Source organism: Anabrus simplex, chromosome 2, assembly GCF_040414725.1.
Source record: "Anabrus simplex isolate iqAnaSimp1 chromosome 2, ASM4041472v1, whole genome shotgun sequence".
Classification (NCBI taxonomy): Eukaryota; Metazoa; Arthropoda; class Insecta; order Orthoptera; family Tettigoniidae; genus Anabrus; species Anabrus simplex.
In genome coordinates, this window is record NC_090266.1 from 323,015,392 (window position 1) to 323,035,309 (window position 19,918).

At 39.6% G+C, this 19,918-nt stretch overlaps 1 protein-coding gene across 2 annotated transcripts in view; it reads left to right on the plus strand.

Moving 5' to 3' along the window:
* Positions 1-19,918, plus strand: part of Ptp69D (Protein tyrosine phosphatase 69D) — a 976,604-nt gene that overhangs the window by 22,147 nt on the left and 934,539 nt on the right. The gene's annotated exons all lie outside the window — the stretch shown is intronic.

Sequence of the window (19,918 nt, forward strand, 5' to 3'; positions counted from 1 at the left end):
GATTCTAACCCCCTTTGCTTGTCTCCATAGTTCTTAATTACACAGGTTGGCAGCCTTGTGCACTGCTGGAATGCGTCCTCTGCGAGAAGGCAGCTAGAGACCAAAAAAATCAGTCGTTCTGCGTGTATGTTTGTACAGAGTGGCAGCGAGGGCTGAAGTATTGATACATATGCTACATATCTTCCATCCACACCTGTAGCTTCGTCTTTTGAAAGCCACATCTTGACGCAAGTTTGATAAACTGATATGACTTGAAAACAATATTCTCTCAACCATGGCTAAATATTGCAAGTATTGAGCTCGAATTATTATTATTATTATTATTATTTTAAATAATGTTTGTTATTGTTATTATTATTGTTATTATGACTTTTAATGTAATTCCAGTTATTATTATCATTAATTTATGATCGCATAATTTGTGAGGTTATGTCATGAAACATTTGCTGTATATAGATATTTATGAGTTTAGTTAATGTAAGAACCGGTAATATTATATAATTTATTATTACCTGTGTTTGTAATCCACTACAGAATTGTGTAACACGCTGTAACATCCAGAATGGTACTGGGTATAAGAGAACTCTGTAGAATTTTCTGTGTATTATATCTGGGCCTTAAGCACTCTAGAATTTACAAGAAAATGTATATTTCTAGAAGCCTGGCCAGGCACAGATATAAAGAGGTGGTCTTCGTGGTAGAGACGAGTTACTGTTTAGTTGGAGTTACGTTTTAACGGGAATATTCTTGTGACCACGAGTTGTGTTGAACCGACATGTTGTCAGCAGATAAAGATGTTGATTTTGTTTCGAATGAGTAAATTTATAATACCAATATAGTTGGTCCATTATTGGACATTATAAATTTTCCAGCTAACTCATTCCTGTTTGCCAGCGTTTCGCCCCAGTGTGCCACCGTATGCACTAGCTATGCGTCTTGGTAAGTGTGCTATTTACCAACTGATGAGCCCAACTTAGCACACCGGGGCAAAACGCTGGCAACCAGGAATGAGTTAGCTGGAAAATTTATAATGTCCAATAATGGACCAACTATATTGGTATGTTGTCAGCAATCAACTGTGTTTTAAGGTTGTGATTTCCATGTGGCATGCGCTTAGTGATGGGTGATATGTATATTTTGTTTGTGACATCAGTGATTAAGGTTATGTGCATGTTTGTGTGAAGTTAAGGTGAAATAAATAAGTGTACCAACTGATAAGCATTTTGTATGCATCTTTGTGGATACACCAATCTTACTGTCTCCCAGGCCACGCCTTATTATATCCAACATCTCTTCATGATAAGGGGTTAGTAGTCTTTCCTGAGAATAGATTTGTTGGGAACAGGATGCTTTGTATTTTTTTTTTTTTCAAGAAACTGTCTAAAGCTTCAGTTGTAAAGTTTCTTTAAAGAAATATTAGGCTAAACCATCATGTTGCAGAGATCTTGCAAAAATTATGAACATTTTGAACTTGATGTTGGGGTTACGAATAGCAGACATTTCAGAGTGCATAATGTCTAGTTACACAATTCTTATGTTTTGCAGTATTACAGTGTTGTGGCACAGTGAAGCATTTTTTGGCTGTAACTTTTATCTCACCCAATTTTCAGGATATCAGTCCATCTGTACTGAATATGTTTCCACTGAACTCGTGAACAAAACTCAAAATTCTCACTAATTGAAACTTTTGATTTAGCCATATTAAAAGAAACTGAATGACTGAAGCTTCCTCACTAACCAAGGTCATCCAGTGTGTTGAAGGAGGAAGAGCTGAAGGGCAGAGGAGAAAGATAACACTCACAGATAACTGCAGAATTGTCTCTGCTTCCATGTAAACAATAGCTCGGTTTCCAGGAATTGATCCAACCAGCAAACAATAGCTCCTATCTGCCAGAAACTTTCCATACACTACGTTTCAGTGGTTCATCAGTAGAAGTACATATATTCCAGTCTACCCTGAAAAAGAATTTCTAGAGCTTACTCTGACTTTTATAAAATGAGATTCAAATGAAAATCACTAAAATATGTTGTTACGAGATTTTGTTCAGAATATGCACAAAACTTTAAAAAATCTTAAATATGTATTTATATGCCTAATAAAACTTGTTTCATTTTGATTATCGTGGTTGGAAATATGTTGAAAATACAAGACTACATGTTAGAATGTTAAGGAAAAATATGTGACTTGTCATAGAAATCTGCTCCCTAGTTACTGTTGGTGTTATTATATTTTATATGGAACATTTAAAAGTGCTCCCTATTCATTTTTGCAGTTATTCACTGTACACAGATGTTAAGTTGCGACATATCTTTCCTCTTATATGTTGCCTAATGACTAGATTTACAGAATATACAAACTACACAATTTATGAGCAAATAAGAAACCATTGCACTTATCTAGAGGTATCAATCAAGGTGCAAACTTAGATCCTCAACAGTTTGTTTGTGTGAGCATGAGATTTGCCTGGAATTAGTGAATCTTGTACATTGAGCGTGAGAATTGGCAGGTGTGTCATGCGGACGAGAGCATTGATGATCTGGTTACACATTTAGACGTAAATTATGTTAATCACATGAAAAACTATAATAGTGGACTTTCAACTTGCAGACTATTAAATTTAATGAATGAGTGGGATTACACATCAGAAAGAGAGAGATTAGTGGAAAATAAGTGGGACAATAATTTTGGAATTATTAATTTATTTCTGTTAGTTATACTCCTTAATGAAGCACAAGTTTTATAATAAGTTGTTTTATATATAACAGCAACGGAATGAAAAATAACTACAGCACAGTGAACTCACTGCAAATGTTGCTCTTCTGTCGTCAAAAATAAACTCACTTAATGATACATTATCATTATAGACTGTTATGCCTTTCAGCGTTCCGTCTGCAAGCCTCTGTGAATTTACTAAACGTCGCCACAATCCTCTATTTGCAACTAGTGCTGTGGCCTCATTTAGTTCTATACCTCTTATCTTCAAATCGTTAGAAACTGAGTTTAACTTGGCAGGTTCGATCCTGGCTCAGTCCGGTGGTATTTGAAGGTGCTGAAATACGTCAGCCTCGTGTCGGTAGATTCACTGGCACGTAAAAGAACTCCTGCGGGACTAAATTCCGGCACCTCGGCGTCTCCGAAAACCGTAAAAGAGTAGTTAGTGGGGCGCAAAACAAATAACATTATTATTATTATTATTTATTAGAAACTGAGTTAAACTATCGTCGTCTTGGTCTACCTCTACTTCTCTTACCCTCCATAACAGAGTCCATTATTCTCCTAGGTAACCTGTCCTCCATTCACCCCACATGACCCCACCACCGAAGCCGGTTTATGAGTACAGCTTCATCCATCGATTTCATTCCTAACTTGGCCTTTATCTTCTCATTCTGAGTACCCTCCTGCCATTGTTCCCACCTGTTTGTACCAGCAATCACTCTTCCGTACTTTCATGCTGTTACTTCTAACGTATGAATAAGATATCCTGAGTCCACCCAGCTTTCGCTCCCGTAAAGCAAAGTTGGTCTGTAAACAGACCGATGTAAAGATAGTTTCGCCTGGGAGCTGACTTCCTTCTTACAGAATACTGTTCATTGCAACAGCGAGCTCACTGCATTAGCTTTACCACACCTTGATTCAACCTCACTTACTATATTACCATCGTGGGAGAATATACAACCTAAATACTTGAAATTATCGACCTGTTCTAGGTTTGTATCACCAATGTGACATTCACTTCTGTTGAATTTCTTACCTACTGACATCAGTTTAGTCTTCAGAAGGCTAATTTTCATACCATACTCATTGCACCTATTTTCAAGTTCCGAGATATTAGACTGCAGGCTTTCAGCACAATCTGCCATTAAGACCAAGTCGTCAGCATAGGCCAGACTGCTTACTACATTTCCACCTAACTGAATCCCTCCCTGCCATTTGATACCTTTCAGCAGATGATCCATGTAAACTAATAATTGGGCGAGATCTAAACTTGCCTGAAGTTGAATGGAATGGAGCTGCAAGTGAAGCCCATGAACAGAAACTGGCAAATAAGTTAATTTGGGAGGGAGGATTTACATAAGTAGTACAAGAACCAACTTGTCTTAATATAGTTGGAGACAAATCATAACGACCTCACCTCACACCACTACTTTCCAGCGGCAGCTCGGTGTCTATTAGTGACTAATAGGATTTACTACCTCTGCTGCAGCCATAGATGCCAAATCGGCTTCTGCACTCTACACGAAGAAAGGGTAAATGCTACAGAGAGTGAGGAAGAAAGTGGTTTGGCAACCTCGCCAAAACAAACAAGGATCACTTAGAGCTCATTAACTCAGCAGGGTGCAGGGTGGGATTTACAGCTGGCTTCCAGCTCGCTTCTAGGAACTGAGGTCATCATGTTTTGTCCTCAACTATAACTTACTAGATGTTTTCTTGGTTAAACCATGGGAAATTGTTGATAAAACTGAGGTAATTGAAGGAATAGGTGACCATAAGGCTGTAATAATGGATGTAGGACTGGTACCAAAAAGGCTTAATAAGAGGGTCACACAAGACAAGAAATTGTACAGAGAAACTAAAGTTGATGAATTTGGGACTTACCTTAAATCACAATTCAGTTGTTGGATAAGTGAAGGGAGTAATGTGGATACACTTAGGGCTAAATTTAAAGGAATCATTTGGGAAGGACAGCAGAGATTTGTACCTGTTAAGAAGGGTAAAATGACCTCAGACCCTGTTTATTATACACGAGAAATAAGAAAATTAAAAAGAAAATGTAGAATAGTAAACAGGAAAATCAAAGAGGGTAGGGAGAGTAGAGGTAACTAGAAAACATCTAATGAGGGAACTGAATAGAGTGAAAAAGCAAAAGAGAATTATATGAATGGCATACTTCTAGAGGGTAATGACCACAAAGGGAAATGGAAAAAGCTGTGTTCATATATCAGGAATCAAAAAGGAAAAGGAATCCAAATTCCTACAATGGTGGGAGAAGGGGGTGAACACTATTTAACAGATACTGAGAAAGCAAACCTATTTAGTAGGGAATTCAGAGATTCAGTAGATGATTCTCAGGAGCTGGAAACCAAAACAGAAGATAGAGAGGGAGAGACACAGAGGGGAAACAAGAAGCTTCTCATTCATAAATGAAGATATTTTCAGAGAAATCAAACTGCTTCAGCATGGAAAAGCAGCAGGAAGTGATCAAATTACTGGGGAGGTGTTAAAGACAATGGGGTGGTACATAGTGCCTTATTTAAAATTTCTCTTTGACTATGTCATAAATAATAGTGTAATACCAAAGGAATTAACGGAATCTATAATAATACCAATTTATAAAGGAAAGGGTGATAAAAGGAAACTAGAGAACTACAGACCAATCAGCTTGACCAGTATAGTTTGTATAATACTGGAGAGTTTAATATCAAAGTACATGAGAGGGATATGTGATGATAAAAATTGATTCATGAGGAGCCAGTATGGATTTAGAAAGAAATTTTCTTGTGAGGCACAACTGGTGGGATTTCAGCAGGACATGTCAGATCATTTGGACTCAGGAGGCCAGTTAGATTGCATAGCCATAGATCTTTCCAAAGCCTTTGATAGAGTGGAACATGGAATATTATTAAAGAAATTGGAGGGAATAGGATTGGAAGTAAGGGTTACACGTTTGATAAAAACTTTTCTAAATTCAAGGGTTCAGAAAGTCAAAGTAGGAAATAATGTATCGCAGGAAGATAAAGTTTGGAAGGGAATTGCACAGGGTAGTATAATCGGTCCATTACTTTTCTTAATATACGTAAATGATTTAGGGAATAATATAACATTAAAAATGAGATTGTATGCAGATGACATAATTGTTTATAGGGAAATAACATTGAGGATTGTTCAGAATTACAAAGGGACCTTGAGAGTATCCAGCAATGGGTTGAAGAGAATAATATGAAGGAAAATGTAGAGTAGAGGATAGGAAAAGACAGGTGGAACAGGGTCATGGGAAGAAGAAAAGGGAGGAAGAAGTAGCTTCTGCAGCTATCAGGAAAGATACGGCTGACCAGGAGGGGAGGGGATCAAATGAGGTGGGTAGGGTTGAGGCTCTGGTCATGGGGGATTCCGTCGTTAAGACACGTGGGGAAAGTGTGTGGAGGACAGGGTACCAGGGTAGAGTGTTATCCAGGAATTAGGTTGAGGCAGATGTTGAGGAAAGTAGAAGAGAGGGAGGAGGGGAAGGAGAAGGTGGTAGTGTTTCACGTTGGTACCAACAACGTAAGGCAAGCTGATATAAGTACCAACATAGTTGGAGATGTGTGGGATCTGGTAAATGCAGCACGGGTGAAGTTTAAGAAAGCGGAGATTGTTATTAGTGGAATACTGTGTAGGAGGGATACTGACTGGAGGGTGATTGGGGATTTAAATGAGACTATGGAGTGGGTATGTGGGAAACTGGGAGTGAAATTTCTAGATCCTAATGGGTGGGTACGAGATAGGGATCTGCGCTCAGATGGCCTTCATTTAAACCGCAGTGGTACGTATAAGTTAGGAAATTTGTTTGGAAGGGTAATAGGGAGGTACATTCAGGGAAACAGGATGGCCTAGGGAACGGTGACAAGGGAACAGGGCACTGGAAATCAAGTAGGGATGACATAAAATTGTTAGTGTTGAACTGTAGAAGTATTGTAAGGAAAGGAATAGAATTAAGTAATTAAATATACGGTATATATATTTACCAGATATTGTAATAGGAGTTGAATCATGGCTGAGAAATGGTATAATGGATGCAGAAATTTTCTCACGGCACTGGAGTGTCTATCGTAGAGATAGGATAGGAAGGGTGGGAGGGAGAGTGTTCATTCTGGTGAAAGAAGAATTCGTAAGCTACGAAAAAGTTAAAGACAAGACAAATGAAATTCTAGGTGTAAGGCACATTTCGAAAGATAATAGGCAACTTGATATATTTGGAGTGTACAGATCGGGGAAGGGTAGCACTGACGCGGATTCGGAATTATTTGTTAGGATAGTCGGCTATGTGGGAAACGACATGGAAAGAATTGTGATTGTAGCGGGAGATCTGAATTTGCCAGATGTCAATTGGGAAGGAAATGCGAACGACAGGAAGCATGACCAACAAATGGCAAATAAGTTAATATGGGAAGGACAGCTGATTCAGAAAGTGATGGAACCAACCAGAGGGAAAAATATCCTGGATGTGGTGCTGATAAAACCAGATGAGCTCTATAGGAAAACTGAGGTAATAGATGGTATTAGTGATCATGAAGCTGTTTTTGTGGTAGTTAAAAATAAATGTGATAGAAAGGAAGCTCTTAAAAGTAGGACTGTTAGGCAGTACCATATGGCTGATAAAGCAGGCATGAGGCAGTTTCTAAAAAGTAACTATGATCGGTGGAAAACGGTAAATAAAAATGTAAACAGACTCTGGGATGGGTTTAAAGAAATTGTTGAGGAATGCGAAAACAGGTTTGTACCATTAAGGGTGGTAAGGAATGGTAAAGACCCACCTTATTATAATAGAGAAATAAAGAGACTAAGAAGGAGGTGCAGACTGGAAAGAAATAGAGTTAGAAATGGCTGTGGAAGTAAGGAGAAATTGAAGGAACTTACTAGAAAATTGAATCTAGCAAAGAAGGCAGCTATGGATAACATGATGGCAAGCATAATTGGCAGTCATACGAATTTTAGTGAAAAATGGAAGGGTATGTATAGGTATTTTAAGGCAGAAACAGGTTCCAAGAAGGACATTCCAGGAATAATTAATGAACAAGGGGAGTGTGTATGTGAGGATCTTCAAAAGGCAGAAGTATTCAGTCAGCAGTATGTAAAGATCGTTGGTTACAGGGATAGTGTCAAGATAGAGGAGGAGACTAAGGCCAAAGAAGTAATAAAATTTACATATGATAATAATGACATTTACAATAAGATACAAAAGTTGAAAACTAGAAAAGCGGCTGGAATTGATCATATTTCTGGGGATGTACTAAAGACAATGGGTTGGGATATAGTACCATATCTGAAGTACTTATTTGATTATTGTTTGGTCGGAGGAGCTATACTAGATGAATGTAGAGTTGCTATAGTAGCCCCTGTGTATAAAGGAAAGGGTGATAGACATAAAGCTGAAAATTACAGGCCAGTAAGTTTGACATGCATTGTATGTAAGCTTTGGGAATGCGTTCTTTCTGATTATGTTAGACATGTTTGTGAAATTAATAACTGGTTCGATAGTAGGCAATTCGGTTTTAGGAAAGGTTTTTCCACTAAAGCTCAACTTGTAGGATTCCAGCAAGATATAGCAGATATCTTGGATTCTGGAGGTCAAATGGACTGTATCGCGATTGAACTGTCTAAAGCATTTGATAGGGTGGATCATGGAAGACTACTGGCAAAAATGATTGCAATTGGACTAGACAAAAGAGTGACTGAATGGGTTGCTATATTTCTAGAAAATAGATCTCAGAGAATTAGAGTAGGTGAAGCTTTATCTGACCCTGTAAAAATTAAGAGGGGAATTCCTCAAGGCAGTATTATCGGACCTTTGTTTTCTTATATATATAAATGATATGAGTAAAGGAGTGGAATCGGAGGTAAGGCTTTTTGTGAATGATGTTATTCTCTATAGAGTGATAAATAAGTTACAAAATTGTGAGCAACTGCAACGTGACCTCGAAAATGTTGTGAGATGGACAGCAGGCAATGGTATGTTGATAAACGGGGTTAAAAGTCAGGTTGTGAGTTTCACAAATAGGAAAAGTTCTCTCAGTTTTAATTACTGCGTTGATGGGTTGAAAGTTCCTTTTGGGGATCATTGTAAGTATCTAGGTGTTAATATACGGAAAGATCTTCATTGGGGTAATCACATAAATGGGATTGTAGATAAAGGGTACAGATCTCTGCACATGGTTATGAGGGTGTTTAGGGGTTGTAGTAAGGATGTAAAGGGGAGTGCATATAAGTCTCTGGTAAGACCCCAACTAGAGTATGGTTCCAGTGTATGGGGCCCTCACCAGGATTACCTGATTCAAGAACTCGAAAAAATCCAAAGAAAAGCAGCTCGATTTGTTCTGGGTGATTTCCGACAAAAGAGTAGCGTTACAAAAATGTTGCAATGTTTGGGTTGGGAAGAATTGAGAGAAAGAAGAAGAGCTGCTCGACTAAGTGGTATGTTCCGAGCTGTCAGCGGAGAGATGGCGTGGAATGACATTAGTAGACGAATAAGTTTGAATGGCGTTTATAAAAGTAGGAAAGATCCCAATATGAAGATAAAGTTAGAATTCAAGAGGACAAACTGCTGCAAATATTCATTTATAGGAAGGGGAGTTAGGGATTGGAATAACTTACCAAGGATGTTCAATAAATTTCCAATTTCTTTGAAATCATTTAGGAAAAGGCTAGGAAAGCAACAGATAGGGAATCTGCCACATGGGCGACTGCCCTAAATGCAGATCAGTATTGATTGATTGATTGATTGATTGATTGATTGATTAATGGGGGCAAATCAACTGTTACAACATTTACAAACAGGAGTTTTAAAACTGAATTTGAATATACTTTGGATGAGGTAGTTATCCCAAAAGATGGCAAGTGCAAATACTTAAGTGTGAGATTTGAAAGTAATTTACACTGGAAGGGTCATGTTTATGACATTATTGGGAAAGCGTACATATCGTTACATGTCATAATGAGGCTACTTAAAGGATGCAACAAGGAATTAAAAGTAAAAAGTTACTTAAGTATGGTTCGTCCAATATTGGAATATGCAAACAGTGTTTAGGATCCTCACCAAGAATACCTAATAAAAGAACTAGATGGTGTGCAGAGGAAAGCAGCAAGATTTGTAACGGGGGATTTCAGGAGAAAGAGTAGTGTATCAGAAATATTAAAGGAACTTGGTTGGGAAACTTTAAGTAAGAGAAGGGAGAAAACTAGACTTATAGGATTATATAGAGCCTATACAGAAGAAGAAGAAGCATGGGGAGATATCCGTGAGAGGCTTCAGTTGGAAAATAATTATATCGGCAGGAGGAATTTTAGCAGAAGCGATTGTTGTAAATTTTCCTTCATTGAGAAGGGTGTGAAGGAGTGGAACAGTTTACCAGGGGTAGTGTTTGATCCTTTTCCTAAATCTGTGCAGATATTCAAGAAGAGAATAAACAGCAATAGAGAACATAAGTAAATAAATGAAATGGTAGAGGGCATTTGACCAGTGCAGGTTAATGTAAATAAAAAATGTGTGTGAATAAATTAATTCCATCCCCTGGTCTAAGGAGTTTGGACAGCCAAAGTAGGGGACTGCCTGTAGGGGTGGTAGTACAGTGGGGACTTTGAGGGCCCTGGGACCGCTACGGTAGCTGTGAAGGCCCTTCAGGAACTCTGAAAAGTGATGGCAAAAGGGGCTCTGGTTAAGACGCTGCAGGTCATTATGCTACTTAGGTTCCAGAATGGGTAAAAAAATAAATAATTAAATAAATGCAATGTGAAGTTTAATCTTATACCAGTTGTATAGTATCATTTGAAGTAATTCCACATACTGTATATCAGTTGACTAAATTTGTAAGTAGTACAAGAGATATTATAAATATAATTTTGTAAACAATATAAATTTATTAAGGATGAGCTGTGTGTATAATAGAAAAAATTGTTAGCGTAAATTATATAATGTTGTATTATAGGGAAATTTTCTTCTGTTGTTAATTTAATATTTAGTGCTTGACAATAATGTATTTTAGTGTACCATTCGCCACAGAGGTAGACACCTCATTTGCAAATAAAGAGATTTTGATTTTTTAATGTCCGCATCTTCATTTCTGTCCATCTGTAGCTTTCTTTGTAGCCAGTCTCTATACTCTTCCTCCTTCTCATCCCTTAACAGTTCTACATTATAGATCTTGCTCTGCTCAGCTCTGTCCCTGGGTTTAATTGTCAGTCTTTCTTGGAACTTTATCGTTACCAGTTTGTGATCTGAATCACTGTCTGCACGACGCATGCTTCTCACATCCATTATATTGGAGGCATGTCGCGCATCTATCAGCACATGGTCTATCTGGTTCTTTGTCAGACCATCCGGTGATATCCATGGCTCTTTATGGATCTCCTTATGTGGAAAACATGTGCTCTTAATCACCATGTCTTTGCTAAAGGCAAAATCAATCAATTTCCACTCGTTCTCATTGGATTCTTGGTGTTTACTCTGATATCCTGCCACTAGGTAGTTTTCTTTCTCTTTGCCTACTTTGGCATTATAATCTCCTAGGACAACTTTAACATCATACTTGGGCAACTTGTCATATATTTGCTCCATTTTTTCATAGAACTGTTCTTTCTCTTCCTCTTCGGCATCCTCTTTTGGGGCATGGACGCTAATTAGTGGTATGTTGGCAAAACTCCCTTTCAGTCTTAACTGGCATAGTTTGGGACTTACTGCTTCATATTCAATCATGTTATGACTGACCGATTTCTTGACCATAAACCCTGTTCCTATTCTATTTTCTTCCTCCCCACTATTGAACAAAATTTAGTGTTGTAGATCTGCCACCTCTATTGTCTTCCATCTTATCTCCTGTAATGCTGCTACATCTATTTGATATTTAAGTAATTCCTCCTCCAATTTTCTACTAGCCTCAGCCTGAAAGATACTTCTCACATTCCATGTTCCAATATATCCGTATCATTGCCATTTAGCGCGCTTTATTCATCGTAAGTTCGGGACCGTCTGGTTATCTTGATTTGGTTTCTGAACAATATGTAGTTTTGTGGTAGTGGAGTTGTTAGCCCCTCGCACCAACCCCCAACCTGGAGGCCCAGGGTATCACTCTTAGTCTGGATCATCACCTTAGACCTGTCCAGCTTGGGTGGCCCTACCAGGAGCATATGCTCCCGCCGGCATAGCTCTAAGGATCATTTGAACACGCAAGCCTCCAAAACACGAGACAAAATGTATTTTGCCTTCGTCAAGGTGGTGTGGTACCATCGGGAATAACGTGCATTTGTAGAAATCCAAAAACAGCCGTCGTTTATGTTCAGCTGACAAAGTATGACATTCTCCTTTACACTTGTCATCCCTCCCTTGGTGCTGGTTATCAGTTGAGCGTGACGTCAACAGTGCGGTTTCCCTGTTTGAGGATTTAATATTTACCACTATTAAACAGAACGTACCTTTCTCCAAACCCAGAACACACAAATATCCCCCCTGGCTGAGTGCCGAAACTAAATTACTACTAAAGAACAAGACCCATGCGTGGTTACTCTTGAAGTCCATCCCCATTTCACACACGTATAATACTTTTAAACACCTCAGGAAAATTTCAAAATTGCATCTTAAAAATGACTACAACCGGCACATCACTTCTATAACTGGAAACCTTAAAAACCACCCTAAAAAATTCTGGACCCTCATTTCATCACGTAGAAAGTCACCCCGAATACCACTGAATTATGAAATACATACTGATGATGTCCCAACTGAATTAAGGTCTCAAAAATTCAATGAGTTCTTTCACTCCACCTTTACCCCTCCTGCACCTCTCACAGACCTACCACAGATCAATAGTGTTTGCAAATATCAACGACCCCTAACGAAGTTCAAAATATTCTCAGTAGTCTCCCAACAAACCGCTCCACCGGGCCCAATGATATTAGCCCTATATTCCTCAAAAAAATTTCTGCATCTCTCTGTGCACCGTTATCTACAATTTTAAACCTGTGTATGGCTACTGGTACATTCCCCGACAGCTGGAAACAAGCTGATATCACACCTATTTTCAAATCTGGCAACAAACATGATATCTCATCATACCGCCCAATATCTATCGTTCCGATACTATCCTCTGTCCTTGAAAGAATAATCCACAGCCGTACCTCTATCAAGAACAACACGGATTCACTCCCGGAAAATCATGCCTCGCTAACCTCACTGTTCTCAATCACCACATCAATACAGCAATGGAAAATAAATCTCAGTTAGATGTAATCTATATAGATCTGGCCAAGGCATTTGACTCAGTGGATCATGCACTTCTTCATAAGCTCGCTACCAGATTTAATATCCATGGCCCCATCTTGTCATTGATAAGTTTCCTCTCCGGCAGAAAACAAAGAGTGGTACTCCCGGAATCTGCCTCATCACGGTTATCTCTGTTATCAGGTGTATCTCAGGGCAGTATTCTGGGACCCCTACTCTTTGTTCTCTATATCGACGACATAATTCTTCGCACCCAAAATAGTCAGTGTTCCCTCCTCTTGTACGCTGCCGACCTGAAAATCCTAAGAGAAGTGTCTACGCCTGATGACTGTGATGAATTACAGACTGTAATGAATTCGTGTGGTGACTGGTTTAAGAAATGGAATCTTTCTCCCAATGTTAAGAAGTGCAATACAATCTCCTTTTCATTGCTAAAGCAAAGAATGAACACTGCATGTACCATCCAGGGAAATACATTGCAATCGGCTTCTCAGGTAAGAGACCTAGGCGTTATAATAGACTGTAAACTAACTTTCTCTGCTCAAATTCACTGTATAAAATCCCATGCTATGCATACTCTAGGCATTCCTTACAGGTTTACTGAAATTAATGATATTAACGCCTTAAAATTATACTTTGTCTCGTATGTTCTCCTCATTATTGACTTGTTCCCCTATTTGGTCCTCATCTGCTATCACAAACATATCTCAACTAAATAGTATTTTTAACTTTTTCACTTTCATTGTTAAGACTCACAATCCTGTTTTTAAGAACAAAACTAAATCTTACATTATGAACTATCTGGGTATAATTGACCTGAGAAGCCATTTACAGTTCTCTGATCTATGTTACCTTCACAAAATAATCAATGGCTACACCAAATGTAATACCTCTAAATCATCCCCAGGTTTTCACTTTCTTCCGTCCCTCCAACACTTGACCTTTCTTCTTCCTAATTTCAGTAACCGACACTTGCCAGTTACCGTTGTCATTATTGTTACATTGTTACTGTTAAAATTGTTAATTTATTGTTGTTACTTAATATTGTTGTTTATACCTTTGTTATCTTTTATACGTATTTAAACTTATTATTATATATATAATTCGCTGGGGCCATCAAGGACCACGTTAAGTCTTGTTGCATTTGACACTGAACTTGGCCTTCTTTAGAGCCCAAATTTCCATCATTCTTTGTGAGTGGGCCTGCTTACGCTCCTCTGTCCAAGGGGCACCGTGTCTTCTCTTCGGTTGCTCGTCTCGGTTTAGCCCGTTCGTCAATATTTTCTTGCGGAAGAGATCTCTGTTAAAGGCGTCTTCAGGGTGAGATGTGTAGCATTTACAGGTCTTCTTTGGTATTTTTAAACCAGGGAATTGTGGGTTTGGGGTTTGAATCAAAAAAGTGAAAGATTTCTTTAGTTTACTTTCTTCTGTCCAATCTTTTCAGATGACCGTAAAATCGTGCCCGTCTTTTTCTGATTGTGTCGGTAATTTTCTCTATTTTGCTGTAGACTTCCTTGTTGGATCTCTCTTGATGGATTCCATTTCTGTACTTTGATCCCAAGATTCCTCTCACAATTTTGCGTTCTCTTTTCTCCAGTTCTTCAAGGAGTCCTTTGTTGGCATTTAGAGACAGGGTTTCGGCTGCATATAGAACTACTGGCTTCAGAACTGTTTCATAGTGACGTATCTTGGTGTTTTGGGAAAGGCATTTTTTGTTGTAGATTGTGCGGGATGTTTGGTAGGCTATTTCCAGTTTGCGTACTCGCTCCTGAAGTGCTTCTTTGTCCAGTCCATTTTTCATGATGATCTCACCCAGATATTTGAATCTGTCTACTCGGGTGATGTCCCCGTATTTTGTATGGAGTTTTGGTGGAGCCTCTTTGATGTTAGTCATTACTTTTGTTTTCTCAAACGATATCTGCAAACCAGTTTGTTCGGCAATTTCCTTTAAAATTTCAACTTGAGCTCTAGCGGTTTCTATGTCGGTTGAGAGAACAGCAATATCATCGGCAAATGCTAAGCAGTCTGTTGCGATCCCCTTGGATTTGGTTCCTATTCTCAATGGACTGTAGTTGGTTTCCTGTAATCTCACCCGCCAGGTTCTGATGATCTTTTCAAGAACACAGTTGAAGAGTATCGGAGATAGCCCATCACTTTGTCGGACTCCTGTTTTGATGTCAAAGGAATGCGAGAGACATCCGTGGAACTTCACCTTGGATTTTGTATCGGTCAGGGTGGTTCTAATTAATGCCAGCAGTTTCAAATCAACTCCAAATTCATTTAAGATGTTTAGCAGGACTTCCCGGTCAGTGGAGTCGTACGCTTTCTTAAAGTCCACAAAGACAGACACATACTGCTTGGACCTTAGTGTACAATATCTGATGATTGTTTTGAGATTTTGGATCTGTTCAGCTGTTGAGTGACATTTTCTGAACCCTCCTTGGTATTCACCTATTTGATGTTCGACTTGTGCTTCCAAACTCTCCAGGATGGCAAGTGATAGAATTTTGTAAGTCACGGGTAGCAAAGATATTCCTCTGAGTTGTTGATGTTCTTCATGCTGCCTTTTTTGTGTAATGGATGGATCAAAGCTATTTACCAATCTTCGGGTAGGGTCTCCTTGTTCCAAATTTCTTCTATTTGCTTTTGCAAGATATCAAGTGATTCCTCTGGGGCATATTTCTATAGTTCTGCTACTACCGAGTCTTCCCCCGGCACTTTGTTATTTTTGAGACGGGCAATGTGGTGCTTTATTTCATCTCTGTCGGGTGGTCTGGAATCTGGGTACCTGAGTAAGGGTTCCTTGGTTTCAATGGTGCTTTGCGGTTTAGAGCAATTAAGTAAATTCTTGAAGTAATCTGCCAGAATGCTGCAATTTTCTTCATTTGACGTCGCCAGTGTGCCGTCCGTTCGCTCAAAGCATAGAGATGGTGGTTTATAGCCAGTGAGTTTGCGTTTGAAGGCTCTGTAGTACTCTCTGCTTTCATTCTTCCTAAAGTTTTGTTCTATCTTTTCAATGAGAGATTTTTCGTATTTACGTTTCTCAGTTCTGAACACCATAGCTGCTTGGGCACGTTGGGTTATGTAGGTTTCCCAATCATTTTCTGATTTCGTAGAGTTGTACTGTTTCCACGCATTGAGTCTTTCTTGGAGGACTGATTTGCAGGTACTATTCCACCAGGCATGCTTTTTGCTTCTCTTGATTTCTGCAACATCTTTGGCGGCCTCAACGAGGAGACTTTTGGCGTTGTTAAAGTCACAGTCATTTGGTCTAGCCTTCTCCTGGAACGCCTCGACCCTTTGCCGAAATTTATCATTGTCGAAGCGTGTGATCTGTTTGGTTGTCTTCCTTGTGTTTGCGGGAATTGGTTTGAATTTGATAAGAGACATATAATGATCTGAGGCCACATTGATGCCTTTCTTTATTTTGACATTCATAATCTCAGGGCTGTTTCTCCTGGAGATCGCAACATGATCAATTTGGAACTCTCCGAGAGCTTGGATGGGAGAACGCCAAGTCATTTGCTTTCTGGGTAGATGCCGAAAGTGGGTCGACATGACCTGCAGGTTGTGATTTTCGCAAATGGTCACCAGTCTTTTGCCGTTGGGATTGGTTCTTTTGTGAGCAGGGTAATTTCCTATAACTTTCTTGTACTTCTGCTCACGACCTAGTTGGGCATTGAAGTCACCCAAAAGAAGCTTGACATGGTGTTTGGGGATTTTGTTCAATTTTTCATCCAGTAGGTCCCAGAAATTATCAACTTCGTCTGGATCAGACTTGTTCTTATCGTTTGTAGGAGCATGTGCGTTAACTAGGGCGTAGGTTTCGTTCGCGCATTTAATTGTGAATATAGACATTCTGTCATTCACAGGTTCGAAATTTGCAACCAATTTAAGGATCTTGGTTCCAAGCATCACAGCTCCATTGAGGATTCCTCTTTGCGCTTTGCTCTTGAAAAATCGGTAGCCTTCAGATTCAAAAATCTCTTCATCTGGGTACCTTGTTTCCTGTAGGGCCACTATGGATATCTGATTTTCGTGAAGAGCTTTGGTGAGGGTTTTCAGCTTGCCAGTTTGTGTAAGTGAATTTATGTTGAAAGTTGCTGGAAAGGTTTTAGATTTTGGCCTGAGTTTTTGACTCTTCGGGGTACACCGAGACGCTCAGACTCGTCTCTTGCATGATGTCCAGTCTCCCCCAGAATCCGAACGAGACTCGTGCGCCGTGGCGTTCACGACGAGGGATTTATCCGAAGATTTACCCCCTGGGGTATGTTTCTTGAAATGTTGTGCCATCATGCTTTTTGACTTGACTTTGCTTAGGACGGGTACCCATCATTTTACAACTAGGGTTGTTAGCCCTAGAGGTTGCCTCAAGATGTTTTCTGGCATCTGGTCATTTACCAGTCTTCGCTGTAACCCTGGCAAGGGACCAGTTTTTTTTTTTTTTCACGGTGGTATTTTATTTCCCTACTACCTTCTGACTCTGCTGGCGGCAGAGCCAGCGAGCTTCCCCAATTCCAATGGGACGCGCCCGATGGAGGTAACCGGTAAATCCCCACACGGGAATTATTATTATTATTATTATTATTATTATTATTAATAGTTTAAAATGCCCCTCCATAGGCTGTATCTAATAATTAATTAAATAGATAAATAACTTGCATATTACCTGTGAAAGAATTATACAACATATTATGGTATTATTAGTAGTATTAATATTGGTAGTAGTAGTAGTAGTAGTAGTTGGTGTTGTACAGATGTAGGTTATGTTAGGAGTATCACTTACATGAGTTTTCGGAGGCTGTTTTGTTCGCACATCTTTCTGCTAGTAGTTTTTGTAGCATTGACCACTGTTCCTTAATCTCTTCCTTTCCTTGGAAACACTTTCAGAGCCCATCCTTCTCTTATTTAGAATGCTAACATCACCACTGGACGACATTCTGTGTTACACGCGGTACTCACGCTACTATCAACTAGTGAGAATAAACGGCACATAGACCCTTACTAACTAAACGTACCGCTGGTGATAGAGCTCCTGCCATCTTCCGAGGACATTAAAAACTACAAGACAAACTTTGACGTTATAAACCCTTTATGTAAGTATTCCGTTCGGCACCATTTAAGTCAAATTCGCTTACTTTGGTACTTAGGCCCTTTCTATATAGTATTCAATTTTGCCAGAGCATTTTGGTTAAGCGGGGTTCTAATGTATTCATAACTGCTAAACCCATACTAGCACGGAAGTCCAGCAAACGCTTCCCATTCCCATTAGCTTCCGTATCTTCCCCACATTTGCCAATTCTCGAACCTACTTCGCTGGCGTAGAAGGGGAGAGGTGATACTCCCGTGTTGCGCGTTCCAGGTGGTGGATACGGGGGGGGGGGGGGTCCTATCCGGCTTGCTGGCAGACTTGAGGGAAATAAAATACCTCTCGCGGACCAAACACACTACTTCCTGCGGGTGCACATGTAGAATACACCCGTGGTATCCCCTGCCTGTTGTAAGAGGCAACTAAAAGGGGGGACCAAGGGATGATCAAATCAGAACCATCAGACTACTTGTAATTAGTACCATCACTCACGCAATACCATGGGTCGCATTTACTTGCGTGTAGTACTACTATGTTAGGTACGCAATAGGTTTGTGATAAGTAGCGACAGCGTGTGAATCAGGATGAGCGTCTTACAATACCTGTGATTCGTACCCCTATATGAGCGACACTATGTTTCTGCCTTGCCTATGCTTAGTTCCCACTATGTGAGGAATACTATGGGATAGTTAGGGTCCCTGTGGTTAGTCCACTTATATGATGAATGCCATAGGTTTGCGTTGCATGTAAATAGCGCCGCAATGTGCGAAACACCATAGGCCTGTGTTACATGTGCGCATTACACTACCTGTGAATAGTACCATAATGTGTGGAATACCAAGAGTCTACGCTACTTTTGATTAGTACTGCCAAATGACAAATAGCACATTTATACTTTCCTAGCGATAAGTACCATTATGAGGGGACGATGACCTGGATTTTAGACCCGTTACGACTACAAGCATAATTGATTCGGCATTGTGCTATAGAAGCAGTCCCTTGGTCTGTAATACTATTGTTTTGTGCCAGCTTCTGTGCATGTGAGGCACTGTGGGTCGGTTCCACTGATCGTTTTAAATTCATATCCATCCATTCATTCTTCGTCCTCACGCTTTCAGTTCTGGTCAGTGGAGGATTTTGGTCTTTAAATTTGTCATAACATTTCATCTCATTTCATACCATTAAGGGCCAATGACCTCGATGTTAGGCCCCTTTAAACAAGCATCATCATCACATTTACCAATCACCCTTTCATATCCTTCAGTTCTATTTCCAACTCTCGCATTGAAATCGCTCATTAGCACTATTTTATCCTTGCTGTTGACCTTGACCACGATGTCACTCAATGCTTCATAAAACTTGTTAACTTCATCCTCATCTGCACCCTCACATGGTGAATACACTGAGACAATTCTCGTCCTAATTCCTCTGGCTGCCAAATCTACCCACATTATTCGCTCATTTATGTGCCTGACAGAAACTATGTTACGTGCAATGGAATTCCTGATAAACAGCCCTACCCCGCACTCTCCCTTCCCTTTCTAACACCCGTCAAGTACACTTTATAATCTCCTATCTCTTCCTCGTTATCTACCCTTACCCAAATATCACTTATTCCTAGCACATCCAGATGTATCCTCTTTGCTGACTCAGCCAGTTCTTTCTTTCTTCTATAAGCCACATTAATATTGTCCATTACTACTGATCTGCATTTAGGGCAGTCGTCCAGGTGGCAGATTCCCTATGTGTTGTTTTCCTAGCCTTTTCTTAAATGATTACAAAGAAATTGGAAATTCATTGAACATCTTCCTTGGTAAGTTAATCCCTAACTCCCCTTCCTATAAACGAATATTTGCCCCAA